We start from the raw sequence: 16,394 nt of genomic DNA, 5'->3' as shown, positions 1-16,394 counted from the left end.
GCATGGAGATTTGGCATAGCAGATAGAAAGACATTCACTGATTTTTTTCCCCACATCACTCACATATAATAATGAAACTATATAAATACTTCCTCATACCACATTCCTCTAAGTGCATATCTTTTCTGATATGCATCTTCCATTCTAAAAATATTTTCTGTTTTACCCTTTGTCCATCAGCTGAAATGCATATCCCCTAATCTTTTCCAGGTATAAAATTAAGATCAAAAGAGAAATGCAATTTCTACAGAGTCCCAACAGCCCTTCTGAAATGCACTGTGCTGATACACCGGTTGCAAAACACACTAGATTATAGACCTTTTGCTCTTTCAGCTCAGTTGCAGTAAAGATATAGGTCATTCTGCAATAGGAGTTCTCCCTGTAAAAGAGTTTGCATAAAGTATGAAGAATGTCTTCTAAGAGAATTTCCTTTTATTTCTGAACATGAGTTAAAGAAGTACTTTAGAAAAAGATAAAAATCACAAAAATGAAATTTTAATGATCTATTAGAAAGAGCTGTTAAATGCTGGATTGCAGCATTACTCAAAATCTACAAATGGTATTGTGGTCAATAATGTCTTGTCTATCAAAATTCACAGGACAGCACAACCCCTGCACCAAACAATTTACAGTCTAATTTACAACTGAACCTTGTAAGTTCACTGAACAAACAACTGAAGGTAAAAAACCAGAAGAATAATCCCAGTGAATATATTTAAGACATGGAAAGAATCACTGAAGTCTCACGGCAGAGTCCTTTTTCTTCAAATCAAGTTGCTTTGGTTAGCTATCCTCAATTTGACAGGGAATTAGCAAGTGTGATGTTTAATGAAATTCTACAAATATTGTGAGTTACAGCTATGACTTGGAACTTCATGGGACTGGCATTGTAAAATTACTCGTAAGACTTCCTTCAATTCATGGTAGCATCTCTCTCTTACAGCAATACATTATTTATGTATGGGCAACTCATTTGATTGCAGGTGATAACCAGGAAGTGCAGCTGTGCTATAATGCAGAAAAACAAAGCTGACCCTCCTGGAGACCAGTTCCTAGTTTCCGTATAACCACCCAGAATACCTGTCCACCCTAAATGTTAAAGGCCAACTGAAAGACCAGCCTTTGCAAATCAGGCTACTCACTACGCACCTGAGCATCTCCAGTTCTGCCTGCACTATAAGAACTCACAATATGCAACTTCAAATTTGGTTAAGATGCCTTTTGTAGCTGCCTTTTACATGCTGCTCCACTAGTAAACAAAGGATTTCATTTTTTTAACATAATCTACCAGGCATTTTTTTAAGTGGCAATTTATTTAAATTAAGAGATCAAATACATCAATATTGCAAGAAGAAAGACTGCAGGAAAGACATGGGAACTTATTTGCTCTAAATCCAAACTTTCTTTCGTCCGTTTACGCTGCACACATGTATCATAATTCAAAACACAGGAGCACACCAAGTACATCAGTCATTTTCACAGCGTGAAGATGACAGTTATTCCTTTCTCTGAGCACACTCTCTCTTTGTTCACCTTTAAATATTTTGTCAGAACACATATTTCCTACAACAAACATGTCCTGAGTGGAAGGAGAGCTGCAAAAAGAACTAGAACATAAGAAGTACTAAAGGAAATACTTATGACAATATTTCTGCACAGAATTGGAACTACCATCTGCTCACAAAAAAAGTGAATATTCATAACTGGTCAAACTGTGCAAGTGTACCATCTCATTTACTTCACCAGGACTTTTGCCTGGATTGAGTTATATCTGCAGCCTCTTAACAAACAAGAAAAATAGCGCTGCAGAAAGATTAAACTAAATCCTTAAAACTACATTATTCTCAATTTGAGTGAAAAAGATAAAGTGATTAATAAAACTGTATTTTTATACATGACTTTTTCCTGCATTGAGAAATTTGGATTATTTCTCAGTAATCAAAGAGGAAGTAACTCCAGTGTAACAAAGTTTCATTAAATTAATTCACTGTTCATTCAAAGCTGTAGTAAAATTTTTTCAATACACTATTTTATTTTGATTATATATGAGGAAAAGTGCATTGTAGTTTTAGGATTTTGTTTCTGTACTTTAAAAATAGCTGTCATTATTATCATACTATTTGCTTTTCCTCATAATGTTGAATTTTACACACCACGTAACAGACTAGCACTCATAGCAATAAAAATAACACAGCTGTTAACTAATGCAAGAGACTTACATTTTTTCAACATTTTATAAGAAGTTTAACTTCTCTCATTGGAAGGTTAATTTCTCTGATCACCTTTTTCACAGAAACCTCACTCCATTCAGCCTTCCTCCAAAAACACTAATGAAAGACCTGTCCCCTCTCTTTCTTCTTCCTCCTTCCAAACTAGTAAAAAAAAAAAAACAAAACCAAGCCAAAAAACAAACAAACAAACAAACAAACAAAACCAAACCCCAAACCACTTTTGAGAGCAGTTGCTTCTGCTTCAATGTGTGAGAACATATGCAGATCTTATCTTTTGCCTTGCTGCAGTTTTAATTTTATTTTAGCTGGTTCAGATCATTTTATCTTCAGGCACTGCAAACATCTGTGGCTTAAAGCCAAGGGCGAGTTTTGATACTGCCCACAGAATTTCCTCCATTTCACAGTTAGCTGGTCACCATTCACCACTCCTGAGCTCCTTCCTTGTTTTTCCCTACTGTATTTTTAAAGTATGTTCTTTCCAAATAAATCCAAATGACAATCTCCTGTTCAAGTTTTATGGATTTTCATTTAAATAGATAGGTGGGGGAGGTATATAAACTAGCTTTTTCCCATCCATTTTATGTAAAGTCGTATCTAAGATGATGTGTGCACCACCAAAATAGCTGTTCAAAATGAATCATTCATACCAGTTTCCAACTTCTTGTAACAGATAAGGATTGAACCACCATTGCAAAAAATTTGAAAATGCCTTATAATAAGAGAGAGCATTTCATAAGGACAAAAGGAAAAAAAATAAAATTTAAGTGATGCTTTTCTGATTTACAGTATGAAAATTACCTATGTTTTACTCAAATTTGACTGCACAAGTAACAAAAGCCTGTTTATGAAAAGAATGAAATACAAGGATCAAGACTTCTACAGCAAAATCAAAGGATTAAAATGATACTCTAGATGGAAAATATCTGAATCTTTTTGCAAGTTTAAAATCTTACTAGACTTTGGCTGGTGATGAACTACAGTAGTGTATATATGAACAGGCACGCAATCACCCATGTGCATTCATGTGCAAAAAAGCCCATGTTTGAAAGTTAATTTCATGTTCTCAATATTCAAAATGCTTATGATGCTTCCAAGGATTTTCCATTTCTGCCATTTTTCTTTCACATATAGATTGCAATAAAATTATCCTTTCAGGTTTGCAGGGTGTCCCTTTCTCCTCCTTCTTCCTTTTGTTTAATTTTTCTTTTTAACGGTACATATTTTATGACAATTAATTCAAATTGCACAACACAAGATAGAAAATTCTCTGATCCTAATAATCTCATGTCTTAACTATTGCAGTCTCCTCCACTTTAGCCTCTGCCAATCCCACTTTGCTATCCCTTAATTGTATTCTAAAATACGAAAACAATTGTGCTGGCTCTTTACTTTGATTGCATCAGGTGGGTTTTTTCCTTCTTTTTTTCGTTTCTTTCTTTCACAGTCACAACAAAGGGCATCTGACTGTTAGGGCCTCCCATGAGCTGTTCACTATACGTGCCTTTGCTCTGCAACAGACTCCTCAGCTGCCCATTCACCAGTTTTTTCTCCAACCAGGAGCTAGTCTTCCCCGCTCACAACCAACCATCCCGCTAACCTGCAAAATCCACCCAACCAATCTCTCTTCAAAGTTCAGTGGTTCTCTGACGACTACAAATTATCCACTTCTGATCCTTATAAAGTGCTTCAGATGCAACTTCAGACAGTCTCATGAACTGGTTACCCAAAGGAGAAGCTACCTTATTACTGAAACTGTTGCCATAAAGAAAGGATCTGCTACTAGCCCATGTCAGAAACTGTATGTAACTGTTTGCCTTTCCTAATTTTCAGGAATGCTACTTCATGGGATTTGGGAAAAAAAAAAAGCTTATGAGAAAACTAAAATTCGGCACCACCCTTAATCTCACCACCTTGCAAAAATATGTGCTTCATTTTCATTTCATCTCATCCACAAAGCTCACTGACAAGTAGAAACGCATGCACTTTTAAAAGAAAAGGGAGGAAAAATAGGAGTTTACTTGTTTCAAGTTACATCTATGCCCACTGGGCACAGATTTCGTTTCCACTTCAGTGCAGTTTCTGAAGCAACACCGATGACAGAGACATTTACAGCAGTGAATCATGCTACTCCAGCACCATTTCTCTGGGGACCCGTGGGACGATGGAAAAAGGAATTCCACAGCAGTGAGATTTGGGAAAAGAAACAACAACAACAAAATGCAAACAAACAAACAAAAAACCACACACAACAAAAACACAAAACACCCCCCCAAGACCCCTCTCCTTCCAAAAAAACAAAAAAAAAACCAAAACAAACCAACACAACAAAACAAACGAACAAAAAACCACAACCCAAAGCCACAACAAAAGAAAAAAAAGAAAAATTCTCTCCCTGCTCATGAGAGTAGGGCCAGCATCCCAAAAGGAGGCAAAAGTAACCAGGAGAAGCAGGAGCAGTGGGGACCCATCGAGGTCATTCTTACAATGTTTCCAGTAGCACCATGGACTGTTTCATAAATAGGCTTCTCCTGCCTAATACAAGCAGTTTATAAAGACTAATATGGACACATCTCCCTTCAAGTTGTAATTTATATCCCGGGGCTAGGTTTGGTTAGAAAGAGTAAAGATAAAAATATCAATAAAGAATATAGAAAAATTTTTTTTTTTTTTTTCAGGCATTACTCCTCAGCAGTCATGTTTTCAGCAGCCCCACTGGCAAACATCAGATGAATTACTCTGTGCCAGACAGCAGCAGTTTTACCTCTGACACTGCTTCATCTCCGGTACACAGCTCACACCAGCTGCTTCAAGAGAATTCAGCAGAGAAACAAAACCATTTCTTCTCTTTCCTCCTACAGTTTTTAAGCTACACATCTGCAGTTGCCAAGTCCCTTTTTTGATGCTGGAAATCCAGTGCAATTTACATTTGCCTGCATATACACACATGCTTCTCTTTATCACACGCTAACATTTCCACGGGTTTTATCCTTGTTCCAGATGATGCTGATGGAGAGAAGAAACTACCTACTACAGATGAGGTGGTGGACAGCTGTTCCTGTTATAAAAAGTTGTGGGTTTGTTTTTTTTCAATTGAGTATGGAAAAGTCCATTTAATGGACAATAGCAAGATATATACTTGCATTTATAAAGTCAGTAGCTGGTGGCATTTATAGTTCTCCTCTGTTCCGATCTGGGGAGGAGGATTCACAGTACAACTCTGCCATGAAGATTAAATAAGGGGTGGTAAACCTCTGCTTACCTTCTCATTTTTCAAGAGATCCTTAAAAAAGTAACAGCTTCTAAAATAGAGATGTAAAGTTACTGCAAATGACATTAAGAAAACGTTCAGCAAATTCAGAATAAGAAGGCGTGATCTCTTCTATATTCCAACCCAATTCAGATAAGTCACTCTGAGCTGAGCCTTGGCTTTGTCAGTGCTCTTTCGCTTTAAGGGAAGGGAAAGAAAATAACCACCACCACCACAAACCCAAAAGAAAACAAACCCTACAAAACCCAGTCTTCCACCACATTCTCTTGTGCTATATTTAGTAATAGTTCAGTACTGGTACCAGGAACTGGCACAAAGTGATTTGGGCCAATATAAACTAAAAGTGTCGATTTTCATATCTATCAGATGATTAAGTTCTGCAGGACAAGCGAATGATATGTAAAAATTCCACAGCAGCTAATCAAAAACAAAACTTGAGGAAGCAGCAAAAAGCTCATAATGAAGAAATATATTCCACCACAGGTGGCAGGAAATTGTAGCTACTGATAACAAGTGTTATGGGGCTCTGGCAAAGAAAGAAAATTAGCATAAGCATGAAGGCAAAGTAGTGATAGCACCAAAAAAAAAAAAAAAAAAAAAAAAGAGCCTCAGAGCACTCTCCAGAAATCTATCATGAGAATCAAATGAAAAGTAGTAAGTAATACATTTGCATTTTCTGTAAGACCTTGCATTTAAACATATTCTTAAATATTTTGTGAGTTTAAGTAGCTGGCTGCAGACCATGTGTTGCTTGCATACATAAAAAGCAAAGCATCACTTCACTCTGTGCTGAAGCGCCGACATCTGCAGAGAGAGATTACTGAGAAATCGAAAATGAGACCTAAGAATAAGTCACTCAGTCTATCCAAATAGACAGTGCCAATGATTGAGAATCCAAAAAATTCAAAACCTGTATCTCAGAATACTACAGAGACGAGCAAGGAACAAAGTTGCGGGGAGCCCAAAGCCAGAGCCAAGCCCGAGGCCCAGCGTGGCCAGGATGGAGAGGAGGGGGTGGTGAGAGAGGTCACGTCTGGGGTCTCTGAAACTCTTCTGCAGTTTCATTTGCTTTTCTGAAAGACTCTGTGGCTTGGGGGAAAAGATGTAGGAAGTGCAATGGATTACACAACTCTGCAAAAGCTGGGAAGTGCCAAACACCCATTCAGGCAAGGTGTTAATATGACTGTCTTAGATGAACTCTCCAGGGGAAAAATGGATAGGGTTGCAATAGATGATTGGATCATCAAACCGAAAGCAAACAGGGAATTTACCTACTTTGTTGATACAAGTGTGCACAGTTCAGTGAAGTCAGTGAAACCCTAGCAGCCACGGATAACAATGGACAAAACAGAGACCTAAAGTTTAAAGCAGCTAAAGAAGAACCACGAGCAAAATACACATTCCAATAATGATAATGTGGAAGTAAATGAACTAGTATTTTGTCTAAAAGGAGTTAAGTCTGATCTCAGCAAGGAGCTACACTTGCAGGGCAGACTGAAAAAGAGGAGAGAAGAGCACCAAAGTAACTGAGGAGACTTTCCAGCACCCAGGAAAGTGGTAAAATAAAATCAGCTGGCAAAACCCAGTCCTGTCTCTGCTGGATATATGCAGCTCACAGTTTCTCCGGGAAGAAGGGAAATTTAACCCAGGAATGGGGGAGAAAGTGAAGGAATCAGCAAAGCAGGCTCAGGTGGGGTCATGGAAGGAAACCTTCACTTTTCCATGGGGTCAAAAGGCAAACTCTGCAAGAAGGAAATGCTTCTTTCTGCCTTTAAGGGGTAGATTTGTACAGTGTAGTACGCTGGATGTGTCAAGCAAGATTTGGCACACAGCCTTTGAAATGTAGTGAATAAAGACAAATGTTAACACATCTCCTTTGTGAGATTTAGTTTCTGCGTATTAGCATTTGAATTGTACTCAGCACTCTGTGGTGTCACATTAAGAAAATACACATTTGTATGCTTTGTATTAGGAGAAACCAGCAGAAAAGCATTACTCTGGGCTCTGAGAACTCAAGGATGAGACAGAAGCCAGTAAAAATCCAGTAATATACTAACAAAAACTGAACCCTAAAAGAGCCTGCCAAGAAAAAAAAACCTAGAACAACAAATAACAGACATGATTTTCATGTTCATGGAGGGCGTTTGTTAATTGATTGCAAGAAGTTTTTCGGAATTATCAAGGATTGTTTCAAAGTGAAGAGAAATTTGTCATTTGCAGCTACACTCCAGAGCACGTTACCTTCATTCGGAGGAGGGAAATGTGCTAAGCAGCACCTGTAAGAAGCTCCTGTTACGCCACACAGAGGTAGCCAGTGCAGAAGCTGTGAACAAATGCCTTTTCTCAGTGAGATTACTGAGCAATGCACTATACAAAGGCCTCTCAGAACATACAATTAACCATTTAATTTTGGTGAAATGCCAATCCTCAAAGCAGCTGTTTTGGTGACAGTGAAGCAAATCCATTATACAGAGGAAAGACAAAATTAAAATTATCCTCAACATACAAAACTAAACGATATTATTTATAAAACAAACCTAAAATAAACTACAGAAAATAATTTCAGTTATTGATATAACGTTTTTAGACAGTAATAAAATGCGATTTTAAAAAAAAATAAAATTGTTCATTTGTGTCCTGATCGATAAAAAATTCCACGTAAGCTTAATTTCCCTGACATGCCAGGAACCACTCTGCCGCGCTCACACAGCCGCACACAGACAAATCATTAGATGAGGGCCAGGCTGTCGTTTATATTCAAAGTCAGTAATGACAGCTACAGAGCGATCGCTCCCATTTTCTCCAGTCACTTGAGCATCTACTGAAGACTCACCTGATTATTCACTCTTCCTAATCTTACTCAATTTCTTAAAACCATCTGGAGCACTAACACCCACTGAACTACCAGACAAAAATGGCATGCATACAGTATAGAAAGGAAAAGCAGCTACTTGCACTAATGAGTTTTGTGATTTTTCACCAGCTAATTCACACCAAGACAGATGAAAAACATTTAAACCGCAGGGTAACAGTCAATTAAAAAAAAAAAAATAAACTGACATTACATATAAACTTCATGTTTAATACATTCAAATCAAATTAATGATATGAACAGCACACACAACACAGAATTCAGCAGGAGTACATTAGTTTTTTTCTGTTAAAAAAAAAAAAAAATCATTCATTTTATTCCATTAAAATACCATTGACTTTTTTTGGCTTTTTTGTTCCATATTGTATTTTAACATGTTGCTCAGGAGAGTCATTGTACTGCAACCTTTAGCTGACAGAACACATGAAAACAGGTTTGCACAGACAGGCTGGATAACCTCTCAGGGCCACAATCTCCACCACCTATAAAACAGAGATAACAATCCATACTTTTTCTAATGCACTTCAAGATTTACTGATGAGAAGTCCTATGCAAGAGCCAGGTATTGTCTACTGTTATCCTCTCACTGAATATAGTTGTAATATTGCCATTACTGACCTCTTAAAACAACGTAAAACTGCAATTAAGTAGTAATTGTATGATTATAAAATGTCACTAACTTCAGAGAGTAGGCAAATATTATTTAATTAAAGGACGTTGACTTTTCAAAGGGGGAAGAGCTCGGAAATATTCACAGATACTTGTAATTTAGTTGTGAAAAAAAAGATTACTATACAGGTAATTGTAGACACAGATGTACTGTACTTCCACACAACTTTTCTGAATTAATAACATCATATACACATCTAAGAAGTGAAAAAAAAAAAAGGAACATACTCCTCTGCCCCTGCAAAACACAGGGGACAATCCCAGGAAAGGTAACACAAAAACAGATGGATGGGACTGACTCTGCCATCAAAGCTATAAAACCAATTTTGTTAACGTATTTTGTAATTGTTTGGGATGAGCTGAGGTATAATTTATGCCCACCATAGCTGTGCTGAGAACTGTTATGAAGTGAGACTACTAATCCCACACTTGGCTGTTACGGCGGTCTTCCTCCAGCGCAGATGGCAGAAGTTACAAAAGCACATTTTGCCAAAGGTCATTGGAACTATGTGGAAAGCCAAAAGTTTCAGTGGCTTCACCAGTGCCCTTATTTTACAGGTCAGACGGTGAAATGCAGGAGAAGCTGCACCTGGTGCTGACGATGAAACCACTTCTTCAGAGCCTTCATTCTCAGTTACAAATGACATTTAATTTTTAAATGGTACAGAAAAAACATAGCAGCGAGACGTATCTTCCTTAATAACACAGATAAAGCGCAAGAATGACCAAACAAAACTCTGAAGGATTTCATATGGGAATATCGTTAGGAGAGGACAACAGTTGCAGTCACCTTTGTGAAGAAATAATCCTTATGTGCTCGTGGCCTCGCCAGACAAAATCCCACCGACCACGCAGCATTACCTCCTGCTTAATGTCACCTACAGCTTGTGGTAAGATCTAACCAGAACAGATGCCTTGTCTTCATCAGTGGAAAAAAGGAAAACCTTATGTCAATGCAAGCTCAGTTCTGGTTTGGAGGCAAGTTAAGCAAAGAAACCCAGGTACAGTTAGACTCTTAGCCCACTGTACCTTTCTAGAAGAGAATCTGAGAAGCTAATGACAGAGCATTCTTTAGGAAGGGCTGTTTGGGGGGTTTTACAATTTTTTATTTTCACAAGCATACAAAATTGTGTGATTGTGCCTGGCAGCTTGCCTTCCACAACAAACATTGAAACTATTGTGCATTATATTAAGAAATAGAGGAAATGATGGTATGTGAAACTCTTCTTATTTCTTTGCAAATAAAGTACAAAAACCTTGGGGAGGCTTTTTTTTTTTTTTTTTTTTAATAGCTGAATGACTCAGAAAGTTCCCTCTCTAGTAAGTCTGTCTAAGCTTTTAAGTCTCTTACAGACATTTAAATGTCTGACAAATAGATTATAGATTACTTGTTTTAAGAGTTTTCGGAAAAAAAAATGAAGCTGGAATCTTTAGTATTTTGAAAGAAAAGTACAATATTTGGTCTGCACAGCTTATAGCACCTATTAAAACCTTCAGCAAAGCAACAGTGCCAAACTACTGCAGTCAAAGCTGGATGTCAGTAAGAAGTGACACTCAACACACTGCAGTAACTTGGTGTTACGCTTGCCCACTAGTCATTATGACCATGTTTTCATTCTGCTCTGTATTGAAAAAAGATAGGCACTAAGTGGAACATTTTGACATAAGTTCAATTAGTTTTAGTTAAAAAAGCCTGTCAGACATTTACATGTAGGTGAGAACTACAGGTACACTTACCACACTAGTGGAAAATATTAGTGACAAAAGAGAGTGAATCTGTGAATAATTCCTATCTGCATAAACATTACACGATATTTTGAATACATTAAAGTTGTGCTAGTGCCATTTTTTATAATATAATGCTTTTTATAAACTTCAGAATACAACAGCTCCTTTCATTTTTTTAACATACAGTATGAAAGAAAATAAAATAATCTCAAACAAGTTCATACAGTCTTCTTCATAGCAGCTGTTCAGAATTTAATACTATATGCTATGGAAAGCTTCCTTAATTGCTCATAGAAAACTTGCAGCACCATTTTATATATGCAGTTGTTATTCACTTTTTTTGTGGTTTTCATACCAAGCTTTAAGTCTGCTTACTTCTGCACACATCATAGGAGAGGAAATGTTCTATGAACAGAAAAAGACGCCTGGAACAATAGGGTACTCTTGTTATGTTTTTGTTTCCTATGTTTACTTGTTAAAGAAGGGCAAGTGTGATTCTTCTTCTTTCCTAATAACATGCTAACCCATCTCCTTACCAAACTGGGAATAAATTTATTGCTGTCAGAAAGCAAATTTGCTCACACATCTCCTTGTACTCATAAAAATCAGAAGTAATCTTATACTTCACTGTACAAAACTCTATTTAAGAGTAAATACTTATTAATTTTTCTTTATTGGTTCTACTATTTCATATTCCAAGACTTAATTTAGTAGGCAGTGAGTGCTATTTCCCCTTTTTCTGTAATATTTTGAATATTATATCTCATTTTCCTTTCTTGGTTAAGGAATCTTCAGTAACAAGAGAGGTAATAAATAAAAATACAAATTTTCCATTTATTTTATCACCACAAATCACTAGAACCATTTACTATTCAACAGAAACCCCAGAAAAAATGCCAGGTTTTTCCTTTCACTTAAAAAAAAAAATGGAATTTTCATACAGTCAGAGCAAGTTGGGCGACTTCATTTTAACATGGTTATAAAGTGCAGCCAATCCAAGCTGACTGACTTCTAGTGCAGTTATAACTAAAGAAATGCTTGAAATAATCTGGTGCTGCCCTGTACCTGATAGCGTGGCTTGGATTCCTGCTAGTCTGAGCGGAACCTCATGTAAACTTATTGCTTCCAAAATTTATCAATTAAAAAAACCCCCACCACCTAATTACAGAAATTAAAAAGTGTCATCACTGGTAAGGAAGAACATTTTCACAGAACAGGAAAAGATAAGATTCATACCACATATAGCATGATGACATACGTATCAGCACTTCACCTGTATCCAATAGTTTAATTTTATTAAGTTTTAGCTTATACAACATAGCTCATGATATATTAAAAAAAAAAAAAAGTTAAGCCATTTAATGTTACTGCTGGAGCCTCCAATGTCTGCATTCCCACACCTGGGTTACAGAGTATAAGGCTGATAATTTATCTGTGCAATTTTATTTTGCAATTAAAATGGAAGTTGTATCTTAACAAGAACAAATTTGTAATTGTGGGAAAATACTGTCTGACTCGAGGGCAGAGGAAGCATTATTTAGTCCAAAATCTTGGGGTCCTCGGGCATAGGGGAGAATCTAGAGCTCTGCTAGAGCTACCTACCCGTTTGCATAGGTGTCGTTAAGTGGCACTGCAGCCTCCTCCTGCATTTACTTCACAGTCTCTGCCCTGGGTTTCAGCATCGGCCCTTACAAAACCCATTATCAATGCAGTCTAAAACACACATTCGTCACATTTGCTAATCCCACGCTTCGTACAACACAATGTAAAGAGAAAGCAGATTGATCTTTCAAACGAAGGGAAGCTGTCCTTAAATGATGTGATCAGTAAGTAGCATTGTTATGTGGGAGAAATCTCTGATTAGTAGTACGGTACAGCAAATAGAGCACTTCTACTTCCTTGGCTGGTGCCACTAAGCGAAAAATCAAGATCTTATTTATCAGTAAGAGTTGTATTCCTCAGGAATTTTCTATTTTCTAGGATTTCTATGAAGTTACAACAGTTGATTTTTAATTTGGGAAAAAAAAAAAAAAAAAAGATAAAAACAACATACAGTGCTGTCGTCTTCTAAAAATGAATCAGTGCTTCATAAACAGGGTTCCAAGTCACATAACCAGCTGGGTCTTTTCGTGTTGGTTAATCAATCTTGATTTCAAAACTGGAAGAAAGAAAAGAGATAATTAGACTTGACAAACCCCAGAGAATTAAGCAAATTAATAGAACAAACAAGGATTGATCTAAACGATACCCCACAGGAGAAACAGATCCAAGAGCAAACATCCAGTGTCATAAACAGTTACAGACATTTTGCAGGAAAATAATGTGATTAAAAAGTTCTACCTCTGTGACCAAATATCTGTATTAATAGCCTGGAACTATAAGCCTCAGTCCCAACAACCTCTCACGCTTGTCCTTTAATAGGGCTGCAGCCCTGTGGCCTCTCATACATGTAAATAAATGGTATTTTTAACGCACGCAGTCCCTTTGGAGACTGTCAACTGGTGGTAATTCCCATCATCTTTAAAAATAGCTAGCACCCTGAATAAGGTAAAAGTCCAAACCTTCAGCACTTCAAGCTGCTTCACAACAGCTACTCAGAGTTATCACTATTCAGTACTAACTAGGAGAGAGGACAAAGGGCTGAAAGTGGGAAGTCTGAGGCCAAGAAACAGATCAGAATGAGAAGGCAGACGGCAAACAAAATGGACAGTGCTCATCGTGTTGGCTTTGGTATCTGCTGCTCTGCCTCCTATCAGAGTGGGCAGGAGAAGAGAAAAGGCAGAACAGGGTTTGCTTGTGCTGTAGGGGGTTGTACAGGAGAGCCAGTGCAGGGGTGACAGGCTGCAATGTACAGCTGGCAGTGGGGTCGTGCGTGTCTGCTGGTGCGTGCGTGTCTGTGTAAGAGGGACAGACAGACAGACAGGGAGGGAGGGAGGGTGGCAGAGGGGAGAGATGTTCCCCCGGTTTCCTTGCATTTCCTTGTAAGAACCTGGTGGAAGTGAATAACTGAGAGGTTTTAAGGTCAGCAGAATGATGCCACCATGAATAAATGACGTTCTGACTTGTTTCAGTAATCGATGAGAAGGTGTACTGAAACCACAGGCAGCAGTTCTGCAAGCAAGTGAGGTCCTGCTGGATGCAAGCGTTCCACGTGCAAACATATCAACACTGCACCATGAAGACACACAAAAAAGAAATAAAACTTCCACATTTTTTTATTAAAAGGGAACCACTGTGTTCCAGTATGATGCCCTTTTTGATGCAAGTCACAGGATTTTACCGTTACTCTTGTGTCAAACAACAGCATATGGCACAGCCAGCGGTGATCTTGGTAGAGAAAACATCCACTCCTGACTTAAAAGTTCCAATTAATGATCAGTTCATCATACCCCTGAGTAAATCATGTCTGGATTCAGCTTGCAAACACAGAATTGTTTAATGCCCTTTGAACACTAGGTAAAAACATATTATATCATAAGGGAGTGTTTCCCCCCACAGATACCAGTAAACCCACATCTGCCTCATCTCGGATTAATGTAAAGGAGCGAGCTTCCCCGGTGCTCCTGCCACTAAGCTTTTACAGATGCCAGGTCTCGCACGTCATTGCCTTTATTCAGTCTCCATCTCATGCCCAAATGCAAGTTTAAACTATCCAAATACATTTAAGTTCCATATTGCTTCGATTTGCAGTACTTGTTTTAGGGATAACAATATTCCTTAAATATTCTTACCATAATTTAGGTAAATTCAGTTTGCATCATTTTATCTGGGAATTTTAGGACATGGACACCATACCTTTTTTACCTATATCTCCAATTTATTTTTAAGATTAACGTGTCACATCTCAGTGTTCCACAACCACACGATATTTCTAGACTTTTTCTTTCCTTTTCTGTAGAAACCAAAGTGGAGTGGAAAACAGATGCATTTAATGCGAAGACATGCATTCTACTGCACCTAACGTTGGACACTGACACAATAAAGGAAGGACACACTGAACTGGCGCATTAAAACAAAGAACCTACTTGTAATCCAGGTCTAAATTCTGTTCTTAAAATCTTGCCTACAAAAGTAAACATGACTCAGAACAGGTTTCTAATCAAATTTTTATTGCCAGAGTATACCACCAGGTGGCAAGATTGTGAAACAAAGATATATAAAAAAAACCCCATTCTATAACACATTCAGTCAGTGCTGTTTCAAGGACCCCTTGCTGGGACATGACGATAGTTTTGTGAGGACTTGGGTAAGTACTGAAAATGTCCCTGCGTGGGTCTGTAAAATAGAGTATTTTACCATTTCTTCACCACTATTTATGTAGTCAATTTACTCACAATTACAATAGTTAAATGCAACACAAAAATTCTAGTAGATGAAACAAACAAAAATTGTGACCACCAGCTGTACTTCTCTAAAGAGCTTGGTCTTTCTAGATTTTCCTTTTGCTTCCTCTGATACCCATTTTACCCTGCTTTAAAGGGCTTAAAAATCTTACAAGTCTGCAGGGAACTACATATTTACATGGAAATACAACTCAACAAAGATGGCTAATAAAATTGTTTAGAAAGGGGAGAAAAGAGACTTTACACAACGTATACTTACAGTAAATTAGGGTTTTATTTTGGTTTTTGGTTTTTGTTTTGTTTTTTTTTTTTTTCCATGGTATTTTAGTTTCTCGTCTTATACCCCAGTTATCTATAAACCAAGAAACAGGGCAGCTGCTTCCAATATCTACCATACTAGCAATGAATGTATGATATAGACATATGTGCTCATTTTAATGGACTAAATTTTATGTAGACTATCTTCTCTTACTGTCTCATTTTAATTCAAACTTTAGGAAGAATGTAAGCCCTCAGTAATTACTCAGGTATCTATCACTATAATGCCTCACCCCTAGATCACAAAGGACACAGTGTAAGAACACAGTCCAGCACAATCTATTTTATAGACATATATATACACACAGATACATATAAAGGTAAATGAAAGGACATAAAATATTAGTGAGGCTTTATCTTCCTGGCAATGAAACTGATAACCAAGTTGCACGGCTGAACAAGCTGGTGAACAACTCCAGTTGACCCTGAGATACACAATTCAAAAAAAAAAATTATTCTAGAAATAGTTTAGGGACTTTTTCCCTCCATTTGTAGTGTGGCACCTGCTTAATAACACACAGCTACACTTCACAACTGTTTAAAATATTGTCATTATCCCTTGAGCTAAAAGAAATTAGGTAGGTGTAAAATAATCAGAATGTCAAGCACATTAAATGTCAAGCATAAATAAGAACCAAAATTGGAATCTCTCAAAGATGCTAGTACTCCCACAGTTGGGCAAAAAGTGTTAACTTCAATAGCTACCACCATTTGGGACTTGTATTATTATACAAAACACATAAAATTCTTTGCCTTAACGGCATCTAATAGCTTGAAAGCTGAATTGACATTAGAAAGTAAAAGTAAATGTTTTCCAAGTCATCAAGAAAACTTCCTGCCCCAAAACAGATTTTTGTTTGGGACTCTTCAATTCAAACGCTTCAGGGTAAAATAAATAAATAAATACCCCACAGTTTGGAGGAGAAAAAGGGAGGGATGAGTAATACATAAGCCTGTATGACATG

General features: G+C 37.3%; 1 protein-coding gene across 1 annotated transcript in view; it reads right to left on the bottom strand.

The window, feature by feature from the left end:
• The window catches only part of ATP2B2 (ATPase plasma membrane Ca2+ transporting 2), a 430,835-nt gene that overhangs the window by 269,297 nt on the left and 145,144 nt on the right, over nucleotides 1–16,394 (bottom strand). The window contains exon 2 of the mRNA XM_032995794.2: nucleotides 12,822–12,926. The gene's annotated coding sequence lies outside the window, so the exon portion shown is untranslated. The remainder of the gene's footprint in view (nucleotides 1–12,821; nucleotides 12,927–16,394) is intronic.

This window comes from Tyto alba, unplaced genomic scaffold (genome assembly GCF_018691265.1).
Source record: "Tyto alba isolate M040663 unplaced genomic scaffold, T.alba_DEE_v4.0 Super-Scaffold_49, whole genome shotgun sequence".
In the NCBI taxonomy this organism is placed as follows: Eukaryota; Metazoa; Chordata; class Aves; order Strigiformes; family Tytonidae; genus Tyto; species Tyto alba.
This window is presented reverse-complemented; position numbering and strand designations above follow the sequence as displayed.